This window comes from Piliocolobus tephrosceles, chromosome 2, assembly GCF_002776525.5.
Source record: "Piliocolobus tephrosceles isolate RC106 chromosome 2, ASM277652v3, whole genome shotgun sequence".
Lineage (NCBI taxonomy): Eukaryota > Metazoa > Chordata > Mammalia > Primates > Cercopithecidae > Piliocolobus > Piliocolobus tephrosceles.
This window is the reverse complement of record NC_045435.1, coordinates 193,100,544-193,106,543: the sequence shown is the minus strand read 5'-3', so window position 1 is coordinate 193,106,543 and position 6,000 is coordinate 193,100,544.

Sequence of the window (6,000 nt, the reverse complement as noted above, 5' to 3'; positions counted from 1 at the left end):
GCCCTAACTCCTCCCTGACCGGTCCTCCTGCTCTAACTCCTCCCTGACCGGTCCTCCTGCTCTAACTCCTCCCTGACTGGTCCCCCTGCTCTAACTCCTCCCTGACCGGTCCTCCTGCCCTAACTCCTCCCTGACTGGCCTCTGTCCAAGCAGAGCTTGAGTATTGCTAGTTTCCTGCTCAAACCCACCACTGGCACTGGCTTCCCATCACCTACAGAATAAAGGCTAAATGCCTACACTTGGCACAGAAAGTCATCAACAGGCCCCAGTGCCCATTTCTGGCCTTATCTTCTGCTAATGCCCTGCACCCACTCCTGTGCTGTAGCCGACTAGAAAGAGCCATTATCCCCTCGGAACACGGGCTTCTCAGTAAATGATTATAGCCCAGAAACCCTGTCGGCACAGAACCCAGCTATTGGCTAATTGGTCAGCTTTAGCTTCATTTCTCTGAATAATTTATTTCAAAACATAATCCCAAGGAACAAGGTTAGGAAAAGGGGAGGGGAGACAGGGACAGAGGGACAGCCCGTGCAAAGACGTGTTATCCAGTCGGCCCCTGCTGTGGCTGACTGGTTGTGCGATCCTGTAAGATCTTCTAAGAAGCTTTATGAGAGGTATTGAGAACCATCTGTCCTGGCGATGAATCCGTCTGTCGGCTCCCAGTCCTCATGGGTTACGAGTTGCTCCACAGGATTCTGGATGTATACAGATGTTCCTCATCTGAGGAAGGGGTTACGTCCCAATAAACACTTGGTAAGTCAAAAATGCTGTAAGTCAGAAACACATTTAATACCCTGATAAACCCATCATAAAGTCAAAAAATTTGAAGTCAAATCATTGTAAACTGGGACCATCTGTATACCCAAGACATATACAAGAATGTTCATAGCAGCTTTATTCAAAATAGTGAAAAACAATCCAAATGTCCAGCAATTGGAAAATGGATAAATAAACTGTGGTATATTTATACAATGGAATACTATGCAACAGCAAAAAGGATGAAGTGTAACACTACACAGTGTGAGTGAGTCTCACACAGTGTTAACAGAGAATCCAGACACAAAAGAGCCTATATCTGCATGATTCCATTTACAGGAAGTTCAAAGACAGGCCGAGCTCATCTATGGTGAAGATAAGAATGGTGGTTGGCCGGGCGCGGTGGCTCAAGCCTGTAATCCCAGCACTTTGGGAGGCCGAGATGGGCGGATCACGAGGTCAGGAGATCGAGACCATCCTGGCTAACACGGTGAAACCCCGTCTCTACTAAAAATACAAAAAACTAGCCGGGCGAGGTGGCGGGCGCCTGTAGTCCCAGCTACTCCGGAGGCTGAGGCAGGAGAATGGCGTAAACCCGGGAGGCGGAGCTTGCAGTGAGCTGAGATCTGGCCACTGCACTCCAGCTCGGGCGACAGAGCAAGACTCTGTCTCAAAAAAAAAAAAAAAAAAAAAAAAAAAAAAAAAAAGAATGGTGGTTACACTGAAATGGGAGGATTGCTCGAACCCGGGAGGCAGAGGCTGCAGTGAACCATGATGGCACCACTACACTCCAGCTTCATGTGGATTATTCTTTATTCCTCTCTCTCTTTGATGCTTCATGTTGATTTTTCTTTATTTCTCTTTCTTTGATGCTTCATGTTGATTTGGAAAGACATTGTGTCAGCTCTACTTTCAAAATGTATCCAGAATCAGACCACTTCTTACCAGTGTCTTTGTTCCCCCCATAGTCAGAGCCACCTCTGTCTCTCACTTGGACAAGGGCAAAGCCTCTTAACTCCCTGTTTTTACCCTATTTTCAGCACAGCTGCCAGGGAGATCCTTCTAAAACTGTTAGCAGCAGTGAATCTCTATAGGTCTGCAGCAACTCAGTTCTTGCCTCTGGAAGGAAAGAATTTGTCTGAGGGGCATAAAGCAGAGTGAGGGACCAAGGCAAGTTTTAGAGCAGGAGTGAAAGTGTATTAAAAAGTTGGCTGGAAGCTGGGCAAGGTGGCTTACACCTGTAATCCCAGAACTTTGGGAGGCCGAGGCAGGCAGATCACCTGAGGTCGGGAGTTCAAGACCAGCCTGACCAACATGGTGAAACCCTGTCTCTACTAAAAACACAAAATTAGCCAGGCGTGGTGGCACATGCCTGTAATTCCAGCTTCTCGGGACATTGAGGCAGGAGAATTGCTTGAACCTGTTAGAAACAAATGCTTGTTCCTCAGTGCGAAAAGAAGAACTAGCACTCAAAGAATTTAATCTTCTCAGCAAGGCAATTTCTACTTCTACAGAAGGGTGTGACTCGTGGATGGAGCAATGGCGAGAGCACATCTGAACAAGGGAGGGGAAGGGGTTCTTATTCCTGACACAGGTAGCCCCTACTGCTATGCCTTCTCCCTACTGGCTAGGGTTGAACCACACAGCCTAAGCTAATTCTGATTGTCTATTTTAAAGAGAGCAGGGGTACGAGTCAGGGTGGTGGGGTGAGTAGTTTGGTGGAAACGATGGTTACAGAACTGGTGACTCAGGATGACTCAGGTCAGAACAGGTGATCGGGGTGACTCAGGATGGAGCAGGAGATAGAGGCTAGGAGGGGCTTGTTTACTGAAACTAGGGGCAAGGAGATGAAGAAAACAAGGAAGTTAAATTTTAAAATGAAGAGCTGAACGTACTGACACACTGATTGTTTGGAGAGGATCTCAGAACTCATCGTACTTATCAATTCACAGGCTAAAGCCTTTGAAGAGGAATTTATTATATCCTACAAACCCAGGAGGTGGAGGTTGCAGTGAGCCAAGATCGTGCCATTGCACTCCAGTCTGGGCAACAAGAATGAAACTCCATCTCAGAAAAACAAAAGTTGGCTAGAGCCGGGCGTGGTGGCTCACACCTATAATCCCAGCACTTTGGGAGGCTGGGGCAGGTGGATCGAGTATGCGAGCATCCTGGCTAATATGGTGAAACCCTGTCTCTACTAAAAAAACGAACGTGCAGGAAAAAAAAAAAAAAAAAGCCAAGCATGGTGGTGCGTGCCTGTTATCCTAGAGCTCAGGAAGCTGAGGCAGGAGAATAGCTTGAATCCCAGAGGCAGAGACTGCAGTGAGCTGGGATTGTGCCGCTGCACTCCAGCCTGGGTGACAGAGCAAGACTCTGTCTCATAAATAAATAAATAAATAAATAAATAAAAAGTTTTAGAGCAGGAATGAAAGGAAGTAAAGTACACTTGGAAGAGCCATGCGGGCAATTGGAGAGATCCAGGTGCCCCACCTGACCCTTGACTTGGGATTAATACATTGGCATGAGATGTGAGCAGTGACTTGAAGTTGCTCAGAGAAACATCTACCCCTATGCCCGCTATTAGTTCTGCCCTCCCCATGTCAGTGCTCAGGATTCTTTCTCCCTGTTTTTCTTTTTTTTCCATAGTTTTCACCTTTCTATAATTCACTTATTATATTTATTGTTTTGTGAAAGGAGAATAAATCTTGGGCCCCCAAAATCACTATGCTAAAGGGGAAAGTCGAGCTGGGAACGGCTTAGGGTCAATCTGCCCCCGATTCTATTGAAAATCACCCCTGCTCACTGAGATAGGTGCGTATCTGATTGCCATCTTTGGAGAGGCTCATCAGAAACTCAAAAGAACGTAACCGTTTGTCTCTCACCCACCTGTGACCTGGAAGCTTTCTCCTGGCTTCGGGTTGTGCCACCTTTGCTTGGCATTGCTCTGCCTTTTCCAGACTGAACCAATGTTCATCTTACATATGCTGATTGATGTCTCTTGTCTCCCTACAATGTGTAAAACCAAGCTGTGCTCTGACCACCTTGGCACACGTCGTCAGGACCTCCTGAGCCTGTGTCACGGGCACGTGTCCTCAGCCTTGGCAAAATAAACCTTCTAAATTCACTGAGACCTGTCTCAGATTCGGGGGGGTTCACATTTGGCAGCCATGGAGGGATTCTGAGTGGAGATGCCCCTGACCTTTGGCAGATCTATTGGTGCTTGGTAGCAGCGTGAGCTAACCTTACGGCTCAAACCAATAGGACAATTGCTGAGGCCTGGGAGCACCCCCTCCAGAGAATCCCTGATCTCTCAAAACGTGGTCGTGATCTAAAGTTTATTTGCTGTGCAATTCTCCCTCCCCTTCTTTTGGAGTTTTATTTGCTTCCAATAAGGAAGGCAAGATTTCCTGGGTCCGTGACGATGGAAGGCAGGCTCCTTCATGGAGTTTGAGCTCGCTCCCAATAGGGAAGACAAGTTCGAGTTTCTTTCCTGCTTCTAGGATGGTAGAGAGCAGTCTTCAGCCTGGGACCCATCCCTAGGTAAGTAGCTGCATTGAGGTTTTGTCTTGGGTAAAGCTTAACGACCAGCTGGTCTGAATTTCTTCTTACCATTAGAGCAGTCAGTGGTCATATCGTTGGGCTTTTTTTGTTGCTGTTTGTTCTGGACTTCTCTCATCAGATTTGACCAACTCTACCTGACTTGGTCAAATCCAAGTGAGAATTCCGGATTACGGGCAACAAAGCCCTCTAATTTGGCTAAAATTCCTTGCAACTGCCAAAGAGGAAAAAAAAAAAAACTAAACCAAACAAACAAACAAACAAACAAAAAACCATGTACTTGCTTTCTGTGTTTGCTTTCTGTCTTAAACAAAACCAACAAATAAACCAACAAATGCCCTTTCACTTACTTTTCTTCCACCCTATACCTCCTTTCCCCCTTGCCATCTGCAGTACCAAAAAAATCTAGAGAAGGCTTCTAATGACTAATCCCTTTAAAGGATTCAGTACAAAGGGGCCACTCCCTGCTTTCGGGGTGCTCTGTTTTCTTTGTGGAGTTTCAAGAGTGATAGGCGGATTCTTCTTAGGTCTAAAGCTCTGTCTTCCTGTACGGCATGACCTGACCTCTTTGGCTTTGGGGGAGCCAGAGATGACCTTGCACTGTGAGAGGATCTGACCTTGGCGTGTGTAATGGCAGACGAGAACTACAAAGAAGTGGTGGCTGAGCAGTTTACAGGGAATGGTCTTGGCTGTTTTTTTTTCTCTTCTAGGAAGCCGTGATTTAAGGATCCTAATTCTAGTTCAGAGATGCATTCTAAAGGGTCTTTTCTATTGCTTTTTCTCTCAAAATGAATCTCAGTTTGGCTTGTCAGTGTGCATTTGAATGAGGAACTGAACTGTTGTTTTCATAGGTAAATGAGAGATTGAGTTTTCTCAGCTCCGAAGAGAAAGGGCGTTTGCTCCTCCCAGCATGAACCCGAGTACTCCATCGGTTCCTGGTGCCTCTACTTGCCAGAGTTTATGTAAAGTGGAAGTAATATGGTCTTTGTGCACATTTACATTAGAAAAAAAAAAAAAAAGAGCCCTAAGGTTGACCTGCAAACAATAGAGTTCCTGAGTTCTGTTTTTTTCTCTATTTTCTTCTCTGCCTGCTTTAAATTTGCTGTTATTTTTCTATTAAGATAAAAAACACTGTTTGGATCTGACAGTTTTTTGTTTGCAAACTGGTGAATTTGTATTTATTTCATGGCTAAATTTCTTTTTTTCTTTTCTTTTTCTTTCTTTTTTTTTTTTTCTTTTTTTTTGAGACAGAGTTTCACTCTTGTTGCCCAGGCTGGAGTGCAATGGTGTGATCTTGGCTCACTACAATCTCCGCCTCCCTGGTTCAAGCGATTCTCTTGCCTCAGCCTCCCGAGTAGCTGGGATTACAGGCGCACACCACCATGCCTGGCTAATTTTTTGTATTTTTAGTAGAGATGGGGTTTCTCCATGTTAGTCAGGCTGGTCTCGAACTCCTGACCTCAGGTGATCTGCCTGCCTCAGCCTCCCAAGGTGCTGGGATTACAGGCGGGAGCCACCGTGCCCAGCTTTTGTGGCTAAATTTCTAAAGTAAAAGCTATAGGATCTTTGTGTGTGTATGTTTTAAAGGCCTTTATAATTTCTATAATTTTATGTTTAATTGGCAATTAAATCTGTTTTAATTTCCCTCTAGCACACCAGACTTTTTCTCTCCATACCTTATGATGT